Source organism: Pholcus phalangioides, unplaced genomic scaffold, assembly GCF_987345545.1.
Source record: "Pholcus phalangioides strain wild (caught in Gottingen) unplaced genomic scaffold, Ppha-v1.0 ptg000017l_1, whole genome shotgun sequence".
NCBI classification, from domain to species: Eukaryota; Metazoa; Arthropoda; class Arachnida; order Araneae; family Pholcidae; genus Pholcus; species Pholcus phalangioides.
The window spans coordinates 44,278,287-44,306,005 of NW_028301610.1; the positions used below are offsets into that span (position 1 = coordinate 44,278,287).

A 27,719-nucleotide genomic window follows, 5' to 3' on the forward strand; every position below is an offset into this window, starting at 1 on the left:
AGAGGCATCATTATCATCACGTGCCACAAAATTTATGCTTTTTTGGCATATTTTCTAAATCTGCGTTGTCAGTGCCATCAGAAAACGCGCTTTAAAGTATTTATTCTTCGCGAAACACTATAATAATTGATTACATAGGAGTACACAGAATTTTCTCAGGGGGGGGGGGGTTTACGTTTTTTCCTGAAAAATAACACTACAATCTCGGCTTTGCGTGCGATTAGTTGAATAATGAAATACATTCAGATGTGCCAATACCAACAGCTTTATCAACACCGTAGTGCAAAACACCGATATTATTAGACGATCTTGGAAGACTAAAGACAAATGACGAAGTTAAAATTAAATTCAAAACGATTTTGAGTGAAGTATAAGAAAATATCGTTATAGAGGGATTTATCGTGGTAGAGGGTATCGTTGTATCGGGAGCAGGGCCGTCTTAAGATCGTCATGGGCCCCCGGGCCAATTTATTTTTCTGGTATCGTCATTGTCATTATTTGAATTTTTATGTCGAGAAATTCACTTGAATAATAACATGCGGTTTTACCACTGCATCTTTTATAAGCCTATAAATTTTATAGTAGGCCTATGCTTTAAATTATTGCAGACCACTAATGATAGGTAATCCAATCAGCCTTATGGTTTCTTTCATATCATGCCCTATAAATTTACTAGAAAATGAATGTTGGGAGTGCTGGAGGCGGTAAAACTACTGCTAGGGAACAAAAAAATATGATGGCCAGTGCAGGATCAGAACTAGAGGGGGGGGGGCAGGGAGGTCAACTGCCCCTGGAGGTCATCAAATCATGTTTGCCCCTTGCGGCAAAAGTACAGTTACTGCCCTGGGCTAGTGTCTCACGTGTATAGAACCTCATGATTATGAGATCTCGTAATATGATATTTCTAAGTATGTAAATTGGCATTGGTAATTCTGGGCAATTTAGGCCCTGAATATTTTTTGCCAGAGGACCCATGATGAGTGGACCTGTATATAGCCCTGATGATGGACCTGTATATAGCCCTGATGATGGCCCTGTATATATGCATGTGTGTTGAAGGCATTTACGATATGATTATTATGAAGAGTTTTAAGACGACTTATCAACTTCCTTTACACTCTCACTGACACTGACGTGGTCTCGCATTCTTAAGAGCCTTTTATTTTAGCAGTGCAAGCCCGAGTATTTTGTAAAGCTGATTTCTCAGTGAAAATTACTTTCCTTTTTCACTTACTTTGCACGTGTTGAAAAAAGACCTACTTCATAAAAAAATATGTGCACGTTTTACAAGGGGTTTAGTGACATCTGCATACCGTGTAAAGGTTGAGCTTCTAAACTCAAAATATGTAGCTCATTTATTTCAACCCTCTATGGTCTTGTGTGTATTTGAATATACATGGTAAAAACGCATTATACTAATTTCTTTGATATTTTAAAAAAGTGCATCTTTATTGTGTGTCATTTTAGTAAAAATACGGCTGTATGAGAGCACAATACTTTTTCATCTAGAAAGAGTTGATTTTATGTCGGTGTCATTTTTTAATAGATGCTGAAATTTTACTGTTTAGAGATTCATAGAAACGCACCAAATTTAAGAAATCGGAAATAAAATTCAAGGAAACAACTCACAACTTTACTGAATAAGATTCTATCTGCTTATAGATAACAGTAAAATAAAGACAAACAGTATATTAATCATTTCATACAACTTAAATTGCTGTGTTGATGTATAGTTTCAATTAAAAATATGCCAGCAGCACAAACTTACATCCTTTACAAAAAAGAATATTTTTAATACATTTCTATAGGGGTGAATCATAGAGGGTTAACCCCTTTTACGGCCCAGTGTGGTTGTACCCTTTAGGCCGGGATTACACCGTAAAAATTTGATAAAAGTCCTTTTATAAAACCTCGAAAAATGCCACCAATAAGGTTACATTCTAGAAAATGCAACCGATGATCTTATTGGTTGCATGTTCCAAGTTTTATAAAATAACTTTTCTAAAACTTTTATATGCCGGCCTAAGAAAAGTAATTTTGATGTGTATGAAGACATTACTTCTGAAATGGTGGATGAAATTGCCACAAGAGACCATTCTGATTTACGTTACAGTGTGACCACCACGTGCATGTCACACTCAATACCATATTTATTCATTTTCTGTGGAAAAATGTAGAGGAGAAAAAAAATTATTCTATAAATCGTGATTTCGTAGAAGACCACCCAAGCAGGATCATTACTATACCGAATGATATAGCTGAAATTCTCGTTTCTGTCTGTGATTTGGAATGGAAATAATAGGTGTGATGATATTTTTTTTCCGGCTTTTACCACATACATTTTTTTTTTCAACCCGTGGTTTGATTTCTTCAGTAAGATAAGACGGTTTTACCTCATGGAAATCGTGCCGAGATGGAATTACGGCCACCACGGTCATCATCACCATCGCCATCATCATCTTCAAAGAAAACACAAGGAGTTAGGAAAATAGATTATTATTCGCAATGCGCGGGGATTTGAAACCGGATTATTTATGATAGGGCTTTTCAAGTTTCTCAATTCATGGTCCGTGGACCGATGTCACAGGTGGTCCACAGGCAGATTTGTAATGCGATTCTAACTGAATGAAAAATTATTCAATTGTTTTAATTGATATTTATCATATCCATATGGGTTCAAATAAAAATTGTATATTCATACTGACGTTCACTATACCTCATTGCGAAAAATATTGCGATCCAAAATACGGGATATATTACTAATTTTACCCAAAAAATTCACATTACGGCTAACTACTACCAAAATGAGTGAAGGTGGGAAATAAAGGGATGCTATAAATTGCAGTAAACAAAAATATATTTGAGGAAAAAAACATTCAAACGATAGGATGACATTTCATTGAGAAAAATAAAGAAACTGAATAAAACATACTTAAATTAGTAAAACATGTAGTATTAAGAGGTAAAATGGAGTATTTAGGTAAAATATGGGCCAATTGCCATCAAAAACGTTGTCATAATTGTTCAAAATTCATAATTGTAGTTAAAATCGCTGAGAAATTCAAGAAGGGACGGTGAACCTGACAAATATGTGAGATGAATATAGCTATAATTATCGTAATAAGTATGAAAACATTGTTTTTATTCATGATTTTAGTAAAAATTTCAAGTTCAAAAAAAGCATCATTGAAAAACTGGATAAATGTATAAAAAAATTCGGAACGAACAAAAACGCAGAAATGTCCCGTAATATGGGACACAGCAGATCTGTCGCATTGTTTCATACATTTACTCGTCCTTGGGTTCAGAAAGGTTGAGAAACGCTGGTATAGGCAATACATACTCAAGTCAAAATGATGCCCTTGGAGTTAGTTGTCTGATATTGCCGGCGGCTTGAAACCAAAGTTTGTAAAAATGAAAAAAGCAGTACTTTCCAGATCACTGAAGTGACACACAGTGCAGTTCCATGTAGCGTATTCCCGGATCACTTAAGTGGCACGTGGCACGTTTATAAATCATTTAAGCGGTTGCCGACACATTTCCAGACCACTTAATTGATCCACGGTGCAGTCACACCTAACCTAAGTGTTCTGCGGCTCATTGCCAGATCACTTGAGTGACTCGCGGCATATTTATAGATGGCCTGACTGACTTACGACACAGTTCCAGAGCATTATTGCTCCGCGGCAAATTTTAAGATGACTTAAGTGACCGCATGAACATATTTACAAATCACTACAGCACACTTCAGCAGAGATTCTGAGGACTTAAGCAACCCGCGGCACATTTCCAGGACACTTAAGCACCCCGCAGCGCATTTCCAGGCCACTTAAGTGACCTGCAGCACATTTACGGATCACTCAAGTAACATGCGGCATTTTTTCCAGATCACGTAAATAAGTGGTCTCGTGTCACCTTTTAAAATCAATGAAATGACCCCACACTCTCTTAAAGGTTGAGCATCCTTGGATAGGCTATTATAGGTAAGTATGCTTACATCGTGAATTTTTTTAATGGTTTCCGTATGCTTGTGGATCTTATATCTACAGAATAAAAATGGCACAAACTATTCACTATCAAATGTTTTATTGCCTCTGCTTACAACCGTGAAGAAAAAGAACTATAAAATTACCTAAGAAATTACAGTAGACTCTCGATAATCCGGTGTTTTTTAGGCTGGTTTTCTTCGAGTATAGAAGAAAGCATGTCCTTTGTAAGTCTGTGCGCAGTTTATATTATCTAATGAAAATTTTTTCAATCGACTTCCAGTAATCCGCTGATTTCGATAATCCGGCATACTTTGATCTGATATGTGCCGAATTAGCGAGAGTACTGTAATGTCTAAATATACAAATATTAAAGGTGTAGAAGCGCCATCTATCGACAAATACTGGAACTGTTCCTGTATAGAGGGTATATTCCGCTATATTGAAAATACTACGGTTTCCCATCCCATCATACTCTATTTATCCGCGAAAAAGGACATTATCGTAAATTCGGCATGATCTTTCTGAATTGAGATAAGAGGATAAACCGGTTTAGTGGATAATTTTTTTCTAGTAACGTTCCCTATTCTTATGCCAGAGGGTCTCAGGGCTGCCCTAAAATGGGTAGTATAAATCCACTTTACAATCATTTGTTGCGACACTAATTTTAGGAGAGTCTTAACGATTTCCGATTTGGACCCAGACATTTTTACAGCCCTCATGCGAGCCGTGATTTTTATATTCAGTATTTTTGGGGAGATATCAGCACCCAAAAAAGCATAACACTATTACAGACTAATGAGGAACGGCCGTCTTATAAGCGTCATTCATCCCCTGGGCAGAGTGATCATCTGGGGTCCCTTACCTAGGCTGAAAATCCCTGCCTGTAACTCCACATACAGTAGGCTTATCTCGTTATCACCAGGTTCCTTTTTTTATATTCTAATAACTATACACCTCTTTGCAACATGAGTGACGTATCTGAGTTCTACACATTGTTTAGATACTTTTTCTAATTGGAAGTATGCCTCTAGGATCAACGATTCGCCAGTGAAATCCGACAAGGGGAATCATGGAATCACCCTGTATATAAATATGCGTCTTATTAACACACCTAAGTTAGCGGTCTAAAGGCTATATCGATTTCGTAGTAAATTTTCTAGTGCTAAAAATTAAAATCTGAAATTTAAATAGAATGCAGCCCTACCGGTGTTTCAGCATATGAATAAGGGCTGCAAAATTCCCAAGTCTTACCGCGGCCAAAAATCACAAATCATTCAATATTACGGAATCTTAGCATGTTTTCTTAGATGAAATCTCATCGTTAATTCTCACAGATTGCTGGAGGACCCAAATTCCAATGCGCACAATTGCATCAAAAAATGTACACCTCCTCATACTAATGCACGCACGTAAAGCACAAAAAATAAAGGAAATACAAAAGAAAATGCTCTCTAGCAACCATCTTTTTGCCTGATCTGATAGCTTCCTCATTCTGATGTCATCAAAATTTGCTCAACACCATCAAATTCCTAGTTCTTCGGGAAAGGAACAACTGGATGAAAAATTACTACTCCTCTCGAATTTCTAGGAATAAGAAAAAATAAAATAAAATTCTAAAAACGAATGTATTCTCCAAAGATACCTCCAATTTTTTTTTTTTTTTCATAGCAAAAAGAAAATTTATGTAAAAAGAAAAACAAATGACAAAAAAAGAGAATCAGGAACATTTTTATTTTATTTTATTTTTTTGAGGATATCCACCAATTCCAACGAACAGGATTCCGATTACGCTGGAAGAACATTCATCAAATTTCCATTTCCAATTGCTTCCATTTCCCCCGACTTTCTTATTTTTTCCTTTTTTTTTGTTCTCATTTTACTTCATTTTAAGGAATTTTTTTTTGTTTAATTTTTTTTTTTTGAGAATTTCCCAAAAAAAAAAAAAAAAAAAGATTAATTCAGTAAGGTAGAAAGAGGAGGCCCGTGATATGCCACCAACCATGAATTTCACATACCTGCTTATTCCTAAGATGGAATTCCTTTCCTTTTTAAATATCTATGGTGGATCTCTATCATTCCGAAATTCGTATTTTTTTTTTTTTTTGACATTTTTTTTTTTTTTTACATTTAGAAAAAAGATTAGATTTATTTTTATATTTGTATAGAGAGTACCCGATACTTTCAATTATATGTTTTACATTTTTGTATTTCCCTTGTGTGTGATACATGAAATTGAACGAGATATAAAATGCTTTGGAATTTTATACACTAGCCCTACCCTCTGATAAAAATTGTCATACCTCTGACAGTTTCAGACATTATACAGCGTTACGCAGTGGCGTATTTACAGGGAGGCTTAGCGAGCAATAGCCCAGGGCGGAAAATTCAGAGGGGCGGAATTTGGGGAATTAGTTGCCAAGAAAGTTTGTGGAATGGGAGAAGGTCAACAAAATTTGTATAAATCTCAATTAATCCCCTTCTGCCTAGACAGCAAGGGACTAGGTTAGTTAGTGACCAAAGGAGTGACCAAGAGCAGTGTTTCTCAACCGCCGAGCAACGGCCCGGTACCGGACCCTGACATCAGGGTCAGAACAGTCAAACCGGGCCGTGATTGGTTTCATTTTTACCCATTTATTTCCCATCTGTTTTGTGCATGACCGGGCCTCTTCCGCTCGTAAAAAATAAATCAACCGGGCCGTGGGCTTCTAAAGGTCTAGAACCACTGACCTAGAGTATGTGTAAACATGCAAATGATCAAAAGAGTGACCCATAAAGCAAGGCACCATGTCAGTGAATGGTCAAAACAGTGTGCAAGCATGTGAGTGACCTAAACAGTGTGCAAGCATGTGAGTGCCTAAACAGTCTGCAAGCATGTGAGTGACCTAAACAGTGTGCAAACATGTGAGTGGCTAAAACGGTGTGCAAGCACTTGAGTGACCAAAAGTGTGACTTAAAGAGTGTGTGAGCATGGGAGTGATCAAAAGAGCGACTCAAACACATAGGTGTACTTGCGGGGGGTGAGGTCAGCCAATCGGGTTATAGTACAGGGTGGCGAATTCGAGGAAAGATTAGTTAGGAAAATTAAACTAAAATAGGAAAAAAGGGCGGCAAAATTCATGTAGCGCACGCCTTACATTTGGCAAAACCATAAGTGCACCTATCGCGTTAGGATCAGCTTGATTCGAAATGCGTGTGTGTGTGTGTGGACAGAGAATCACAATATTTAAAAAAAAATTATAAAAATTTCCAGTTAGGCATTTTTTACATTTATCCATATTCACAGCTTCTATTTGAGGTACACTTATTCAGATAAAAAAAAAAAAAAAAAAAAAAAAAACGTAGAGTATACATGCATGGTAATAGGTGGAACAGCAAACGAGGAGGCTAACCATATAGTACAAACACGCACGTGGGAACCTCCACAGCACCGCGCGCCAATTAGGTGTCTCTTAGACCCTAATTTTCTTGGGCTTCTCCCTCATGTTTCGAAAATTCCACCGTCTAGATCGAACATAATCTATCATCAAAGTAAAAGAAAAAAGCATCTGCTTCATGATAGGATAGCTGAATGGTTGGCTAGGCTAGCCTAAGCTCTGAGTCTACTTGCACTCTCTCTCTCTCTCACTCACTCTCACTCCGGTCCACAACCATAGACTTCCGTCAATTTTTTTCTACTTTTCTCTTAGTATTCCCCTTCTTATATTTTTTTTTTCCGCGTACATTTTTATATATATATATTTGAAACTCATAAGGAGTTTCATAAAAGGTTTCTTCTTTTTCCCCACCTCACTTTACGAATGTTATCCATCGACAGAAGAGAACCATTATGAAGAAGATCTATCTACTATAGTACAAGAGGGAGAGAGGTATCTACCAAACTACTATACTACGTGTATCCTATCTATCTTTTTACGATCTTCTTCCTTGCTGCAAGAACTATAAGTAATAGATGCTCATTTACAATTTCAGTTCATTTGTCAACCGTTCGAAACGATTTTTCAAAGTGACATGTTGGGATTTATTAATGACCTCTATATTTCTCATTAAGCGCGTTGGTTTTAGTTTTCTTATCTCCAGGGTGTATAAACACCCCATGCGCTGCCACCACTTCTGCAACATCATCCAACTCGTGTGTGTGTGGATGGATCTTGACCTCAACTTACTTCATTACTGGTACTTACATATTAGATGTTAATTAACTCTTGGCTCATTTGCATTGTGAAAGTTATTTTGGTGCGTGTTGGTGGGGTGAGAGAGTAAGAAAGATTGGAGGATCCATCTGACTTGGTGCACTGAACCCGATTCAATCACACTTATAGGTACAAAAAAAAAAAAAAAATTTGATTTCTAATATCAATCGCGGCAACGTGTTGAATTCCATTTATATTCTGCCCGGTATACAGTCGGCAACCTCAAGTTTCGTTGTGTTACAATGTTGCAAAATTAACCTCTTTTGTCGATGCATCATTTCACCAAACCAGTAGAATTTTCATTAATTGATGCGCATGTAGTCTCCGCCTCAGTTGTGATTGTACCTACAAGAAATTGATTGAGTTGGAGCATGTTAGCTTATTAAATATTCAAAACAGAGGCTGCTCATTAGTCGTTTTGATACACTTTTGCTTTGTCGTCTTCAATCATTCTAGCAACTTCATGGCTCTTAGTGATAGACCAGAATTTTCCACTCCGGAATTGTAAGGAAATCAAAAAATATGTATAAATATATGAAGGAAATGAGAGGAATTCACGCATGAAACATTTAATTAACGGAAATATGTACAGAGTATAGAAGTGATAATCCGTGGAATTCGGTTATTTTTCCGTCTAATATAGAGATAATTATTTTTACATAATGTGTTTGAGCGTTGAACTTTGTAAAGTAGGATTTATATTGTAGCCTACCCTATGCGTTGCCACACTTCTGCAACATCAGTGGATGGATCATGACCTCAACACTTACTTCATTTACTACTTCATCACACACTAACTTCGGTCACATCGCTACACTGCAATTTACTGCCGTTATAGAGTTGTGTTGGAAATGAAGGCGCCATCTCTCGGTGGTCGCCGCAAACTCGTTAGGGAAAATACCTTGTTATCTGTATTTCCCCCGGATTGAACCTGGGGCCAGACGGCAACCTTGGTGGTAGTAGACGAGCATCTTACCTACTCGTTCGCTAACTGCTTAATTTACTGGTACATACATATTAGATGTTAATTAACTCTTGGTTCATTTGCATTGTGAAAGTTATTTTGGTGAGCACTGGGAGGGGGGGGGGTGAGACAGTAAGAAAGATTTTAGAGGATTCATCTGACTTTTGGTGCACTGAACAAATCACACTTACGTATACAAAAAAATAGTTTTGTTGTCTAATATCAATCGCGGCACCGTGTTGAATTCCATTTATATTCTGTCTGGCATACACAGTCAGCATTCTCAAGTTTCGTTATATTACAATGTTGAGATTAACCTCTTTTGCCGATGCATCATTTCACCAAACAGCTGTTCACCCAGCTGAATTTTCATTAATCGATGCGCATGTAGTCTCCGCCTCGGTTGTGATTGTAGCTACACGAAATTGATTGAGTTAGAGCAAGTAGCTTATCAGATATTCAAAACAGAAGCTGCTCATTAGTCGTTTTGCTACACTTTTGCTCTGTAGTCTTCAATCATTCTAGCAACTTCATAGCTTCTGGTGATAGACTATATAAAATTTGTAATGCCAGAATAGCATGGGAATTAAAAAAAGAAAAAGAAATATAAAAGAGAAATAAGAGGAATTTATGCACAAGAAACAAAGCATTTAATTAAAAGAAATATGTACATAATTTAGAATGGGTAATCCGTTGAATTCGGTTATGCTTCCATCTGTACAGTGAAAATTATTTATATACCACTATATATTTGAATGTTGAAGTTTGTAAACTTAAAATTTATGTTAATTGAATTCCTAAAAAACTTAACGGATGTAAACTTTAAAGTCATTTTTACGAAATTTCTGCCCTTCCCACACGCACACAATTAGATATTTGTTATTCATATTCATAATTGAATCGTTAAATGGTAATATTCAATCATAGTGCGGTAGTCTAAATCAAACATCTTCAAGCTGGTGCTCATTGAAACAACCGAAAGTGCTCAGAGACAGTCCAATATCAAGGTACTGATCGTTTACCCGGATTAAAGCAATTCCGTTCAAAAATACACATTTGTCTGATCTATATTACTGCCTATGTCATAATTACCACATGAGTGTCTTTTCGATATTTAGTAAAAACGGTGCTGTATATATCCATGTATATATACGTATACGAAGGGATAATAAATAGAGATGCTGCATTATTTCCTCAAGACTGAAAAGCATTACATAATTAATTTTCACAGACATCAAGTTTTTTTCCTACAAAAAATCAATTACTATTAGAAAAGAATCGATGAAATAATAGAACAAAAGTATGGCCCTTTATTTTTAATTTGTTGAAAAAAATCACAAATATAAAGAGTTAGAGTATTTATTTTCTCATTTGTATAAAATTTATACATTTGTGATCATAGACATGATGATAGACACCGATGACACAATATCGGTAGGCCTACATTAAATTCCTACAAAAACTTAGTATACGGAACTTTAAAATTCTCATTTTGCTTATCCTACAAAGAATTTGTTACTGTCCAATTCGATATTTATTAAAAAATTCACAGCTAAAAATGGAATAAAAAATATTCAAGCTGGTGCATAATGCTATTCAGATATCAATCGACATCCGAATTAAACGATCTCATTCAAGAATTCATATTAGTTTGATCTAAGTTGAAGCCTATGTTATAATTGCCACATGAGTGGCTATTTGATGTTTAGTATAAACTGTGCTCTAAATATTAATGTATATTACGCGTATATTATGGTATAATAAACAGTGAAATGCTGTATAATTTCCTCATTGATGGAAAATGCCACTTTAGTTTGCCTTTGATGTCGATTGACACAAAAAACAAGTTGTTTTCAACATGAAGTCAATTATTATCGAAAGATAATCGATGAAATAATGGAAGAAAAGCAAGGTCTTTCATTTGAATTTGTTGACAAAATCCCATATGAATAAAGAGACAAAGTACTTATTTCTCATTTATTATAATATTTATACATTTGTGATTATGCATGCATAGACATGATATTACTCACTAAAACACCCGAAAGTACTCAATGCTGGCCAAATTTTGGTACACTGATTGACACCCGAATTCATTCAAGAATTCATATTAGCCCGCTCTAAGTTGAAGCTTATGTCATAACTGCCACACTAGTGGTTATTTCATACTTAGCATAAACGGTTCTCTAAATATTCATGGACATATGCTTATACCAAGTAATAACAAATTGAGAGTTCAAAGGTTTTTAACAATTGTCTGTGAATCATTTGATCATTTTTGTAGCACCACGGTCATTTTCTGCACACGAGGGCTAATTAGACCGGGACCTACAATTTATTGCTGATTTCGAACGCAGGTTGTTTTTTTATACTCATCGAGAGGTTGGTGCGCTAACCCCTCGAGGGGGACTCCCTGCGGTAGCAATTTTTTCTGTGGTCATGTCGCCGTTTCTGCTGTACCCCTGTGTCAGGAAAGAACTGGCTGTTACGAAGATGAATTTTTGGAAAGAGAAAATTCAGCTGCCTTTGCGGGGAATCGAACCCACGTCCTTTCACTTTCCGAGTGAAACCCCGGTAAAGTGAAATTCAATTTGTATGGATAGCTGAGAGTGACGTCATCCTTTCGAATTGAGAGCTGCTGATTTATTTCCTCAATGATGACAAATATTACTTTTGTGTCACCTTGATGTTAATTTACACACAAAAAAAACCAATTCCGACATAAAATCAATTATTATTACAAAAGAATCGATAACATAATGATGGAAAACATAGTCTTTCATTTGAATTTGTTGTCAACATCCCATATATGTGAATAATTATACAAAGTCTTTCTTTTCTCATTTGTATAAGATTTATACATTTGCGATTATGTATGTATAAGCATAATGATAGACAGCGATGACACAAACAGAAACAGAAAATCACGTGTTTGTGTGAGTATGTGTCTCACTATTATTATCCAAAATTACTGTTAAACCGACCCGCCCCACAAACATTACGCATGTGATTCACATCCTCATCTAGCAGTAGGTATATATAGTAAAAAAAATCAAATCAAATCTAAGTTTTAACACGAATACTGACTGTAAATGAAAGAAGAAGCTCCACAGCGTTGTATATTCGAAACACTTATATCATCATTACATTAGCATAAATATCATCAACGCTACAGATATGCTTAACGAAGCTAGGGAAGGGAACTATATATGTATTTGGTAATAGTCGTAAAAAAGATATTAAATTCTCTAATTAGCACTCATACCACAAGAATTTCATTATCATGGCCCAGAGCAAAAATAAAAAGATAATAATAATCGTGTATAATAACGGAAATTGTAAGAATAGATCATCTCGTATTTTTGTTAGTAAATCACGCAAATTTAGTTCTTATATGCTGTTTTGAGAAAGTAATTTTTTTTTAATTTCTAAATTTATAGAAAACGATACTCGTACGTTATCTATTGGATACAGCATGGGTTGTGTAAATAATCCCTGATAGGATCATTCTACAGCAACGCGATTGGTTAGATGATATAGTACCTGCGCCAGGTCGACCAATCAAAGAAGACTTTCACTAAAGGATAAGGTAATGGTTACTTAGGAATGAAATAATTACATTTTATAGAATTTTTTTAAAATTTTGCCAATTTTATATTCAATCCTAAATAAATTTTGTGATTTTATATTTATTAATCCTATAAATATAGTAATGCGAAAATATATCAGCGTCCTTATGAATAATGACAAAAATTAGCACAAGCTATAAATTAAAATTTGAGGTAAATATGATTTACCTCACCTTTAAATTAAAGGGTCTCCATACCTTTTAACATGGTGAAAACTGTGCTCTAGTAGAAATATCACACAATATTATTGAACCATTAATTTATTTGAAATTCGGTGCATATTTTTTTCATTGTATATGCTATCCCCTATGCCAGTATAAAGTTTTACATATACATCTTCAATACTTAATTTTTTTGCAAATTTTCAAAAAAATGCATTATTAACATCTTGTGCGCTCAACAAAACAGCATGACATCATTGTAATTCAATAAAAATTGATTCGAGCAAAAGAAAACTGTTCAGTTCATAAAATGATGAAAAACATCAAAATTTCTTTCACTCAATCTCATTTAAAATTAAATTTTAAAACTAAAAAAAATTATAAATACTGTATTTTTTATGAATGGATCTAAAATTGTTTTCGTCATTTTATGAACTGAATAGTGTTTCGTTTATTTTGAATCAATATTTTTATTCAATTATATTGATGTTATGCTATTTTATCATAGTGTTAATATTGCTCTTTTCTTTTAATTTGTAAAATATTTAGTATTGGAGATATGTAAGAAATTGCATTATTAACAACTTTCTGCATGATAAAATAGCATGTCATCAGTGTAATTTAAAAAATATTGATTCAAAATAAAGGAAACTGTTCAGTTAATAAATTGACGAAAATGACTGACTTGATATCATCCATAAATTCTTGGATTATACAAAAAATATTAATTTTTTAAGTTTTTAAAATTTTAAAACCTGATTTTAAATAAGACTCCTTCATTGAAATCTCAATTTTTTTTTATTATTTTATGACCTGAACAGATTTTTTTTTTTTTAATTTAGTATATTTTTATTCAATTACACTGATGCCATACCATTTCATCATGAGCGCAAGTTGTTAAAGCATTTTTCTTGGAAAATTTGCAAAATATCAAGTAGGTATTCAAGATGTGTAAAACTTTATAGTGCCATAGAATAACGTATACAATCAAAAATACGTGTGTTAAATTTGAAATAAATTAATGAGTAAAAAATATTTTTTATAATATTCAAACTAGAGCATAGTGTTTTACCATGTTTTTAAAAGGTAGGGGACCCCTCAAGTTGTAAAAAATCACATTTTGGAAAATATCTATGTTATAAAACATTTCTCGTAGTAGAATTTCATCACATTCTTTATATATCTTTTGTATGACATAAAACGGGTAGATATCTTTCACATCGATGAAAAAAAAATATACCCCCGATATTTAGATTATTTTTTTAAATTTTATTTCACAAATTTTAAGATCAAAAGAGCTCGATGCATATGAATAATCCAATAAATAATGAAAAATATAAGCTAAAGAATTCCGATCGGATAAATGCATGGCAAATAATCCCAACTTCCAAACTGAAAAATAAAATAAGATGAAAAATTAAAAAAAAAAAAATTAAATTTGCGTATTACATAAATTTTTCAACATAATCGTTTATTTTATGCGTTGTGAAAACATGCAAATGGAATCCTATAGGCCTATAGAGTGGATTAAAGTGGATTTTTTTTTATCGGTAAATGTATAAAAATTACAGATACCTACGCATAAAAATAAAAAATAAGGTAAACAGATGAAATTCCATCTTTCTTATCCATGAACGTTGCCAACACATTTTTTTTTAAAGAAAAAGAAACAAGATTTCTAAGATATTTCTGCAGGTTTTTCTTTTCGCGAAGTACTAGTGTATTCCCAAGGGTTCTCTCACGTAAAACGGAGGACTCCTATATCTTTTTGCGTCTATGTTTTTATTTTATTTATTTATTTTTTTCGGTTCAGTATGAGGTGGAAAGAAAGGCATAGAAGATATACATGCATAAATCCCTTCTTTTTAAGATTTTCTCTCGCCTATCTTTCGATATAAATTCTCTTGTGTGGATAACCACGATCAAAATAAAAGCGTGCTCCCGACTGTCAACGGTGATGCATCGAACCTGATCTTATTTCTCTTTCTTTAATAATTTTACGTGTGCTTCTCTCTCACATACACACTTCAAAAAAAAATATTAAAAAAAATTGGATAAAATTTTTTTTTCTTCACACCCTACGTATAAATTTTATTTATTTATTTATTTTTATTATTTTCTTTCCCCGTGCACTTCTCTTCAATGCAAGAGTGTTTTCCTCGCTCAAGGAAACGGGGCGATATACTAATCAAATTTATGTCTAAACACACGCCTGTTGCAGGGATAAATTTTTGCGGCTAATTTTCAGATTTTTTAATACTTTGATTATTTTTCATTTTTAAAGATTCCAACAAATTTAAATTTAGTTAGCTACTAATGAGAATAGTAAGATTTGAAATATATTTATCACAACATATACAGTCGATCCCGCTTATAACGTTCCCACTTAGAATGTTTTCCCGCTTATAACGTTCCCACTTAGAATATTTTCCCGCTTATAACGTTCCCACTTAGAATGTTTTCCCGCTTATAACATTCCCACTTGGAATGTTTTCCCACTTAATACGACTAATTTTCGCGTTCTCAACTTTATCAATTACCGTATTTTCTTTGAGATTTTTTAAAAACGTTATAAGCGGGATCCATTGTATAAGAAATTCCAAAAATATTTTATATGTTTTCTCTTTTACATCAAATTGATTTTGTAAGATAGTCAATTAATGAATGAGGTGAAAAATCGAGTCGGTTATTCGAAGGAAATGCTCTCGGAATTGACTTAGATTTTTCCGAATTTAATTTTAATTTAGTGGATATAAATCTACGTTCAAGAGGTCTCCTACCTTTCAACACAGTAAAAAACGTTCTCTAAATATTCTGTATAACGTTCTGCATAAAAATATCAATAAAAATATTATTTAACCATTGATTTATATCAATTTTTTTACTAATATATTTGATTGTAGTTACTATGCTATGTCAGTATAAAGTTTTATATATATACAGTATCTCCAGTGCTACTTAATATTTTGCGAATTTTCAAAAATTTGAATTTTTTACAGCATGATAAAATAACATGACATCAATGAAATTGAATAAAAGTCAATTCGAAATTAAAAAAAAACCTGTTGGGTTAATAAAATGATTTCATTGGCTTAGTCCTATTTAAAATCCAATCTGAAATTTTAAACTTTAAAACTAAAAAAAAGTCAGGTATTTTGTTATACCCCTAAAGTATTTAAGAGAATGGATCTCAAGTCTTTTTCGTCACTTTATGAACTGAACAGTTTCCTTTATTATGAATTAATTTTTGTTCAGTTACATTGATGGCATACTATTTTAAGTATTAGAGATATATATAAAACATTTTATTGGCAAAGATGGCATGTACAATCAAACAATCAAATATATATGTAAAAAATGTGAAATAAATGATCTTATTTCAAATTAAATTATAACTCAAATTTTTAAAAATTAAAAAATTTTTAAATTATTTTTCTATAAATAAAGTATTTATGAATACGACTCTAATGTTATGCTCCATTTTATGAAATCAACAGTTTCCCTTTATTATGAATGAAGTTTTAGTCGATTACATTGATGTAATGCTGCTACTTGATCATGCGCGCAAGGTGTTGATAATGCATTTTTTCTCTTAATGTTTGAAAAGTTCCAGAAAATACGCTTTGTAGATATGTACAACAGTGTATCGATATAGCATAGCACATATAACTGAGAATATGTATGCCAAATTTTGAATAAATCAACGGTTAAATAATATTTTAATGATATTTCTCTGCTAGATATTTCTCGTCTTTCATCTTATTTTTTTCCATGCGAAAAGGTAGGAGACCCCTTAATACGAATTTTACGTACTTTTTTTCAAATTAATGTTATATATAAGAGAAATACTAATTATATTATTAATATAAAGTCGATCCCTCTTATAACGTTCCCACTTAAAACGTTTCCCCGCTTTTTCGTGGTACCAACTATAACTAGTTTTCATTAAGATCTCCCGTATAAAACGTTTTCCCGCTTATAAAGTTTCTGCATGACGGGTTTTTAAAAACGTTGTAAGTGGGATCCAATGCAGATTTCAACTTTTGGAAATAAAACTTGAAGTATATCCCGGGAAGGGACCTCGAAAATTCGTAGGAATTCGAGGAATTTCCCCTATCGCATCGTGTATGTTTTTGGCTAGGTGTTGAAGGAGTTTCGTCATCCATTTCATGGATGTTATTCAATATTTGAGAGTGTGACAGGCAATCTACGGAGGATTCTTCAAACCCCTTTGCAAGCAGAATTTTCGCGTCTGCAAGAAGAGTGGATGTAGGAGAAAAGATGGAAATCCGAATAAAGCTTTAGGTCGCGAAAATAGCGAGAGAGCACATATTTCTTTTACCGCCTATTCAACCACCATAACATCCACTCCTTCTTCTCACTAACCTATCAAAATATAGTTGCATTATTCTTGAATATGTGTGCGTGTGATGTTTATTTTATTTTTGTTCAATTTTTTATCGTGCATACACGTACAGAACCGTTCCATTGCTAGTGCATTATCTGAATAGGTATTCAGTGTCACCGCGAGAAGTATCATTAAAATACTCTCATAAAAAAGGTGGAATTTTTGTGAAAGATATCATTTTCTTCCGTAACTTAATACTCACTTAGGTTAGCCAATTCACGAAAAATCACAATACATACCCGTATCGTGTTTTTCAACTCTTTGTATTGATGGAAAGTAATATTGTAACTATGATTCATATTACGTTCTACCTACAGGTAAAATATTCGTGATATATATATAATGCACATATTTTATCTACACGGAAATGTTTTTAATATTCCGCCGAATTCGTTTTCATACAATGAAAATTTCGCAAAGGTTGTTTCGTAATCCTATTCTTAAAAAAAATTTGAACTATTCCCAAGCATTTTGGCCACAACGAAATATTGAGCAAGACGTGTATTTCAATAGGCTGTTATTTTTTTATATTGCCAAAAATAGATAAATTCCTGTGCAGCCTATAGTATTTCTGACTTAAATATATCTTTGAGGAAACCCATTTATATACTTTATTTTAATCCAGTAATATTGTTTCATCTAAACCAGGTGATCTTAACTTTTTTCAGTCGCGATGCAAAATTAACAAACTTCGTGATTATGTTTGTCTTTCGAAATTAGTGAAAACAATGACGCAATATGTGCATTTATAACGGGACTGTGAGTGGATTTGTACGACTCATTTAGGAAGCTCCTACAAATCCAGTTTGGGTCGTGTCCTGTTACACGAATATCTCTGACTGTAAGTGTATTCAAACGACGAATTTCGAAAGCCCCTCGCGACCCATAAGTTAAAAATTTTTTACCTAAACTGTTCTTTCCGCTACCCAATTTAAAATGATATTTTACAAAAGAAATTAAAAATCATAAAAGCCTACATTTGTTAAAAATCAAAAATAAATCTAATCATAAATATTTTATATAGGCCTACTTTATCGTAGATCATTATAGAGTGAATTAAGCCTATAAAATTTAGCGCTATATACAAATTGATGACTGAATCATCTTAACGCTTTCATTTTAGAATTTCCACTTGATTCTTTCTAGAAGTCCACGTTTAATCAGCTTCTACCAGTTGATTAGACTTGAAAAAAGAGATAAAAAGACAAGCGAAAAAAAAACCAGATAATTTAAAATCGGAATCTTCAAAGATTTAAAAGAATAGTACATCGTATCCTAATACTTATTGATACCTCATTTGCTTTGTCACCATCATTTTCAATTTCTTTACTTCAGTATCAGTGAATAGTCCCTTGAAACTATCAGTTAAATTATCTTTTCTTTCTTGTCCCAAATAAATCAAACCTCTGTAAGAAATTTCAAATTCGTTTATTTTGTTGTTTTCCGGAAGAAACAATAAAAAAAGCAGTACAGGTAAAAACAGAAAAAACTAAAGTAAAATAGAATAAACAGGCAGAAAAATCTCGTCTTTTCTCAACGTTTAAACACCTTTCTCCCTTCTACCTCTGCTTCCAAGCTCTACCTCTAATCAAGACAAACGAATTGGACTGAATGAAATTGTAATTGCACTTCTCGTAATTGGCGCTATCCTGCCTCCCTCCAGGGAGTTAAACGAATTCCGCAGTGCCTTATTAGTAGCATCTTAGTAGTTACTTAAGACGGAGGTTATCAAGGGCGAAAGAGCTATGGTGGGAAAAGGGGTAGTTGGCCGAAAGGACTAAAGTGAATTGCTAAATACATTTGATGGAATCCGCGGTTCTTAACCTCCTCTATCTCTCTTTCTCTCCAAGTGTGTGCGTGTGTGTCTCTCTCATGCAATTCCGGCTTGGATTCCTCGTGAATTAGTGCTCAGCGATGAATCGTTTCCACTGGAGAACAAAACGCCTTGCGTGGTTTATCCGTCGAAGTAAATTAACTTGCGACCGGATTTTATCCTGCTTGATAAAGATGACCATTCTGCAGACATAGCAGCTATCCAAGAGCTTATTCTCTATATCTAATGCCATGGCTTGACAAATCGAAAAATATTAAGGCGCCAGCCCAATTTCTTAGGATCCAAGCATGGTATTTTGCTCAAGAAAAAATGGTCCTGAATAATGTTTTCTTGTACTTTTTTCCCCCATGTTCAAAAAATAGCCTGATGAAGTAAAAATTTTGTATGACCCTTAGATCAACGCTGAGCAAATCGCAGGAGCTAGGTCGCCGGGAGCAGCACGAAATGTTAGAAATTCATATCAGCTTATCTGCCAACATGAAATAGGGTCGCTATGCCCGGAAAAAGGTGAAAGGAGCATTATTTTGGGCATTTTTCTTCTGGTAAAAATTTTTTGTCACCTACAATTATTTTGTGATTTGTCCAGCACTGCCTTCGACTCCAATTTAGCAACCAAGTTAAAAAAATTTAGGCACTAATGCTTGTTTTCTTTTTGCCATGATGACCTGGTGCCTGTGATTTGTGCAGCTCTGTCCAATGTGATAAATTAGAAATTAGATGTAACGGTACAAACAAAAATGAAAGTTAGAAAAAATATATTATTTTATTAAAAAAAGACAAAGAGTATGCGTGTGGTCAGTACGAAATTTTTAGCAACCAAACTCATGAAATTGTTATGGACATTATGCATAAAGAACCAATTTGTGAAGATCTAGAAACCTTAACATTTTTTATGTTTATTAGGATTTTAAGTGAGGCGAGGTGAAGCCGCAATTCAGTGCTGCCTTTAGGGATGTGCAATAGGTGCGGTCGCAATGGGCCCCGTGGTTTGAGGGGCAACACACTTGTGGTAATAGATGTGGAAAAAATATATATAGCGTATCACACACATAAAAACATTATTTGTAGTAGACAAGGTGTCTGAGCTTCAACTCTATGGAATTATAGAAAAAGATAGACGTCTTTTTCTCAGCCCAATGCATCAAGGAAACAGATATTTTCTGGATTTTATGCCGAAATGAACTCGGAAAACATAGTCATCTGGTATCCGCCGGTACTGGAACACGAGAGGCTATTCTCTACTTCAGCGCCTCTCGCCACAGTGCGTGAAATAAGAGAGGCAGGTTCGTTCCTCCAGTGGTGTAGATAGTAGCGTGCTAGCCCAGAGGGCCTCGGTTCGAGTCCCGGTGGGGACCAGATGGCTTTTCTTTCTGTGTTCAGCTCGGCATAAAATCCAGGAAATATTTGTTTCCTTGATACGAAATTATTGTTTTCTTATGAATTATTTTCTTCACAAATTCTGGAATTATTTCTTCACAAATTCTGGAATTATTTCTTCACAAATTCTGGAATTATTTCTTCACAAATTCTGGAATTATTTCTTCACAAATTCTGGAATTATTTCTTCACAAATTCTGGAATTATTTCTTCACAAATTCTGGAATTATTTCTTCACAAATTCTGGAATTATTTCTTCACAAATTCTGGAATTATTTCTTCACAAATTCTGGAATTATTTCTTCACAAATTCTGTAATTATTTCTTCACAAATTCTGTAATTATTTCTTCACAAATTCTGGAATTATTTCTTCAAAAATTCTAAATTTTTATGAATCCTGAAATAATTTTTGTCATTAATTCTGGAATTATTTTTTAAAAATTAATTCTGGATTTTTATCATTTCTAGAATAATCTCTTCCATGAATTCTTTATTTTTTGTCATTTCTAGAAGTTTCATAAGTTTCATCAATTCTGAATTTTCGACAGTTCTGGAATTATTTCTTTCAATCATTTTTCTTATTTTTAATTCATCAGTTATTTGTCTTCAAATAATTTCTTTCAGTAAGCCCTAATTTTTTGATGAGTTTAGTTTCGGAATTATTTTTTTTCATCAACTAAAAACTTTTGTCAGTTCTAAAGTTCTCATCAATTCGAAATTTTCAATAATTTTGTGTTAATTGGTACGTCTTAATTACTGTACGTCTATATTTCTTTATATGGATATATTTCAGAATTTCTGTAAATTCTGTAATAATGTATGAATTTTTGGACGCCGATTCCCCTCCCTCACAGAATATATGTAATCCGGGCAAATGGTCCCCGAAATTGTTAAAACGTCTCTGGCCCCGCTATTAATTACTCACCGGACGCGTCTGATAATGACCTTGAGCTAGTTGTTTACTATAACTCACAGGGTCACGATTTTCAATGATTTCAAGCGGGCTTGCATGGATAGTTATGAGAATTTGGTGGAAGCTTAAACGACATTGTATATTTCAAAGTCACAGTTGCAAACTGTTGCACGAACTTCAGTAGGGAGACAGAAAGATGCGGGAAGACCCACTAAACGTCTTGTTCCAGAAATTGTGCAAGATTTTCCATATAATAAAATTCCATGTATAAAAAAACAATAAAATTTCCATCAAACAAAATCCACCATGGAGATTTCACAGGGTCTGGGCATTGAACAAGTAGCAATGCAAACTACTATATTCTGGCTTATCGCAGTGCTACTCAACCTATGGGTACGCAGACCACGTATTGTCCGGGAAGATGGGATAGATGGTCCTTAGGAGACTTGAAAATCGAATTCTAATTGATGAAAGTTTTTAAAATTGTATGCCGTGGGTATTGTATTCACCCAGGTTCAAATAAAGCACGCATATAGCAAGTTGGTGATACGTCAAGTTGTTTCAGATATTTTACTGGTTCTTTGGTTCCGAAAGGATGAGAAACACTGCCATATCGAATTTCTATTCTGGATCAATAAAAGTTGCATGTCATTAGGTGCGCATTTGCTGATTAGAGGCACAGAAACATGCTCGCTGACATAGGACGGACTGGTGCCATAAATGGCACAGATAAAATTGAAAATCAGTTTGGAATACTATCACAGTTAATGAAACTTGGATTGTTATGCATTCTGTTAAACCAACCAGCGTTGGACGAAATTGGGGCCTATAAAAAATAAGCAATCTCTTACTAAAAGCGACTAGACTTTTTGTTTTTCTTAAATCAGGGCTCTTGGGACCCCTTGAAATGGTCATTATTAAGCAAAATAAGTGCACTTTTTTGTGGGCCCCCATTTGGCTCAGGGCCCGGGGCAGTGCCCCGGTTGCCCCTGCTTAGTTACGCGCTTGTCTTGAATGAAGAAGAGACTTCTATGACAAAATGAATTTTCCAGTGCTAAACTAGCGTTCACTAGTATAAATAAAATTTTGGATCAGTTCATGAGTTCAGGAATTCTGTCAGGTTATGGTGCAACTATTTAGATGATTTTTCTGCTAAAAAAATTTGGAATGGTTCGCGTACGTTCGTGTATTGAGAGAGTTTTGGAAAAGTTATATCAAGAACATTCAGTATATCGAACTAAATACCGAAACTAAATAATGGTCCACTACTGATTACACCGTATGTAGCGGAAAAGTATCTACGTCATCTAGCCATTAAAAAACTCGTGCGTATGTAAGAGAGGGAGCATTTTTTGGGGAATTGCCAGTTGGCATTCGACATAAAATTTGTGCTTTTTAAAATATTGTTCTCTAAAGAATATCCGAAACGATTTCAAAAATAACGTCTACACTATCGAACAAGGCAAAGACTGGCATTCGATCCATTCGTATAGCTTTGACGAATAAGATGAGGATAAAAAAAAAAGTTCGATGTAGGTAAAAGTGAAGTATCGTCCATCTTCCATCTCCTACTTCTGTGTCACTTAACCACTAGAAATGACTGATGCTTAACAACCCGTTAAGGTAGTTATTTTTCAAATGCCAAATATAGCCTTCTACTCATGTTATTTATCAAAAAGCCATCTCTGAAGTTTTATTTATTTATTTGCTTGTTTTTGATGGGAATTTTTTCTCCTCTCTCTCTCTCTCAAGTATAAGGTAAGGGCATCTGAAATGAAAGAAAAAGAAATGAATAAGAGTTCACTGAGTTTTTCTAGAAAAGTTGAGAAAGAGAACGGGGCTTGTGTGGGCCTAATGCATCTGACGACATCTAGCTAGAAATCAATAGACAGCGTCGCGACAGGTTTCTCTCACTCACAAGAAAAAAAAGAATTCCATATATATTATTATTTATTTTTGATTTCTAGAAGTTTTACTAGAAACATACATATGAAGTATTGAATATATTCCAGATTGGAGAAGTGAATTAAAAACCTTCTTTTATATAATCTCACATAGATCTTATACATCAATGATTTCGATAATGGTTGTGGTTTCTCGTAGCCAAGCGTATTTTACAAAGTTTTCGATCGAGGAAGGGATATAGCTTGCTTTTTTGGAACAGCTCAATTCAGGCATCGAACTGAAAATTTTCAAACTGACTATACGATAGGGGACTTCCATCCGTGGCCTGCCATGACACTGATTAGTGAAAAATGAAATCAACATTCCATTATCTAAAGCCACGATCGTAATTCTCATTTATTTTGGATATTATTTCTAATCGTGCAAAAAGTTGGTATATCTACAGAAAAATCAAATCTTGACCAGTTTCCGCTTTAAATCAATAAGAGAATAATTTATTAAAATTTTCTGAATTTCATCAGAAAACTTTTTGTCAATAGTGGCTGAGGGGTAAATCCTTGGAATAAATTTGTTGGAATTTGCGATTTCAAAGATGAAAGTTGGTTTTTTTTAACATCAAACGGATTATCCTGGGTATTAATGTACAAAACTAAGAGTGAGCGAGCTCTAAACTTGTCAAATTATTTAATAATTACTTAATAATTAATAAATGTTTATTGATTCATTATTGATAATCATAATTTATTTATGTCTTTTTTTTTAATTTTTTGTAAAATTAATTCAAACTACCATAACAACTCACGTTATAGTCACAGGAGGGAGGGAGGGCTGCCCAACCCCTGTGGTTCGCCCCTCTCATTAAATATGACCCGTGTAATTTTACGGAAATATTGATGTGTGTGTGGCTCTCGAATGCAAAACGTTGAAGAAGACCCTTACTATAAGAGTTTGGTTATTTTACTTTTCATTTCATGGTTTCCACAAAATTGTTTTCCGTCCTTGATCTAACGAAATTATACAGGATGGGCCGAGGGAAAAACTAAATATTATCTTAAAGATAGGCACAATTTTTGTTACATGTGCAGTGCATATGTGGTCTCATACCCGTAGATACACGAAGAAACAAAATTAAGATGAATATAACACGTGTGTTTAGACACAGCTACAATTTAGTTTCAATTACAAGTATCAAGTGCAATTGCTCTCCATATTAACATTTTTAAGCGGCATTGGCAAGATAATTCGCTTCCTTAAAATCCCCTCATTTAAGCATTGACAAGCCAAGATATTTTATAATTTTTTTTTTCAAATACAAATACGAGCACACAAGAGGCAAAATTCCCAACGAGGTGGCTGAGAAAAAGAGGCCCATAACAAATATGGCTGTCATATATTTCTAAAATACAGCAACCCAATTAAAAATGCAATGATACAAACTAAAGCTTCGGATCATATCCCATGACATGGACACTTAAGATGGAACACTTTTCCCTGTATCCCTTAGTTTTCACTTGCTAAAAATTGGAAAAGAAAGCCTACTTCATTTAAAAAAGATATGGCATTTTGAAGGGGGTTTAGTGATTTCTCTGCCGAGCCCTTAAAGAGTAAATGTTCAATCAGAATTTTCACTATTTTCAGCAATACATGCCTCTGCCTCAACGTTGATGTATGAATTAGCTGACGCATTCAAAAAGAGTCTGTTGCAATTTTTAGTCACGTTTGCACCCATGTGTTCATAAGTACGAGTGAAAAACGCCTTATTTCTAAATTCCTGATCACTCTAAGTTTTTTAAAGACTTTTGAACCACTCTGTATGTGTAGTAGTGACATCTATCTACAGACATTATAAATAGTTTGTGTATTTTTCGGATAGTCTTTGGTCAGACGAGAACACGGATAAGTATCGATGATGATGCATATACATTTTACTAGCTGATTATAGAAGTTATTATTCGAATAGAGGCTATATACAAAAACAGATTTATAGTCACATAATAGGCGAACTGCCCGGATTTGCCCCCAAGGCTAAATTAAAATTTTGTAATTTTTATAATTGTTCAAAATACGGATTTTTCACCTACCCAATGCTATTGTGAATGTCAGATTTAGCTAAGTTTAACAAATAAAAGTCTTCATATACAGTAAAATCCCTCTTAACGGACACCCCTCGTTTACAGCTACATAATATAATTTCCCCTTGTATGATAAAAGTATGTATTTCAAACCCCTGATTTACGATCACCCCCCCCCCCTCTTTTACGGACGAATTTTTTTTTGTCCCACCGCTGTCCGCAAAAGAGAGGTTTCAATACTAAAAACAATCTTTAGATTCCGCAGAAACCAGAAATGCTTTGTTTTTTCATATAATATACGTTTATATTTATGTAATTATTATTTAACAACAGAAATGAAATGTCCTGCAGAATTCCTGCGCCAAAAACCCAGGCCCCAGTGGTTTTTGTTCAATGACAAAGAGACATAAAAATATATCATAAAACAACAAAGATACGATATAAGGAATATTAATGGTTTCTTCGAAAATTAAAAATTTGATTATGATATGAAAGACATGCAACAAATATTATAAGGAAACGGCCAGAAAGAATTAAGAAAAAAAATGTAGAAAAATTCCTGAATTCAGTTTACCGGAAAAACATTTAATGTAAATTAGGTAAATAATTCTATGTGACAAAAACCATTAATAAAGTAGTCGGGGCAAATAGCGGGAAGGGGATTTTTGTTTTAAAGCGCCAAGTAATCAATATGCACCGACTTAATCCTTAGTTTGGTTTCAATTAATATTCTGGGTCCATACTCAGATAATTATGCTTCATAAGAAAAACAAAACATATTTCATTGCAGGTTTATTTCAAAAAATGAATCATAAAAACAAACAATTAAACCAAAGATTCGATTCAATTCAAAATATATTTGCAAAATTAAAAAAAGAAAAATTCAAGAAAATTTAGAAGTGCAAAAAAATGACAAAAAATTAGTGTTTTGTATTCCAAATTGTGTCAGAATTATACTATATTTCATACTTTACATCAGTGTTTCTCAACCGCGGGCCGCGGTCCGGTACCGGGCCCTGACATCATTCATACCGGGCCACGAGTGATCAAGTGTTTCATTTTTCTCATTCATTTTCCATTGGTCGTGGGTTTGACCGGGCCTTCCACTCACAAAAGTAAATGAAATGAGGCTCGCAAAGGTTGCGAACCACTGTTTTACATCAATGGTCCGTAACCTGGTGCTCACGGGTACTCTGGTGCCCAGGAATATTCAACAGCTGCAGCCAGTCTTGATTCAATTACTCCATGATTTTGCTTTGATTCAGTACCTGGCTTTTTTAGGCATCGATATATATAGAGATCGAATTATGTGCAATTGCATATTTTAGCACTTTTTATAGCAAGTGCATATAAATGCATAAAGTCACCGAAATTTTTGAATGAGTGCATATCATTAATATGTTTTCCATTAATCGTAATTTACTAAAGTTTGCAAGATCGTTTTTTTATCGTTTGATTCTTTGAATTTAATAAAATTTCTTTAATTTTTTCCAAGAAAATATTTCAGCATTGAGTTCATTTTTTGAGTATATTTTTTAGTTTTTCACTGCAATTTTTTTTCTCTTAGGTTAGGTCATACGTCATATATGCATTTTTTTTTTTTGGTGCATATTTTTTTTTACTTTTGCTCATATTTTCCCTTTTTAGTGAAAACTTTTTTTTTTAATATTTTTTTTATTTTACAATATACTTATACTCTTTAGGACATATTGAAGAATTTTAAGGCATACTTTTTGTTTCATGCATATTTTTTGTTTAATTCATATCTCGGTACTTTTGAATGCAAATTTTCACAACTTTTTTTGGCACTTTCAAATGCACTTTTTTTTTCATTTTTACGTAAATTTTTCATTTTTAGTGACATACTTCAGCATTATTAAATGGATATGTTTTCTTATTTCATGGCATATCTCGGCATATTTAAATACATTCCAGCGTTTTTAGTACATATTTCAGCATTTTTAGTACATATTTCAGCATTTTTAGTACATATTTCAGCATTTTTAGTACATATTTCAGCGTTTTTAGTACATATTTCAGCATTTTTAGTACATATTTCAGCGCTTTTTAGTGCAAATTTTGCCACTCCTTTAGTGCATATAATCCGGGCTCTAGTTATAATTGCACTCGACTGTAGAATGTTAGTTCGAAAACCGTGCGCAAATAAATAAAAGAGAAAAAAAATGGCCTGCACTAACATTCAATTGAATTGAATTCAAGAATCACCATTATAGCAATAAACAACGTGAACTAGCCCGGACGATTTTCTATAACTC

The 27,719-nt window shown here is 33.8% G+C and overlaps 1 long non-coding RNA gene across 1 annotated transcript in view; it reads left to right on the plus strand.

The window, feature by feature from the left end:
• Positions 1 to 27,719, plus strand: part of LOC149073498 (uncharacterized) — a 77,328-nt gene that overhangs the window by 13,131 nt on the left and 36,478 nt on the right. Inside the window, exon 2 of the long non-coding RNA XR_016194517.1 lies at positions 12,584 to 12,732. This is a non-coding gene — a long non-coding RNA (uncharacterized LOC149073498). The remainder of the gene's footprint in view (positions 1 to 12,583; positions 12,733 to 27,719) is intronic.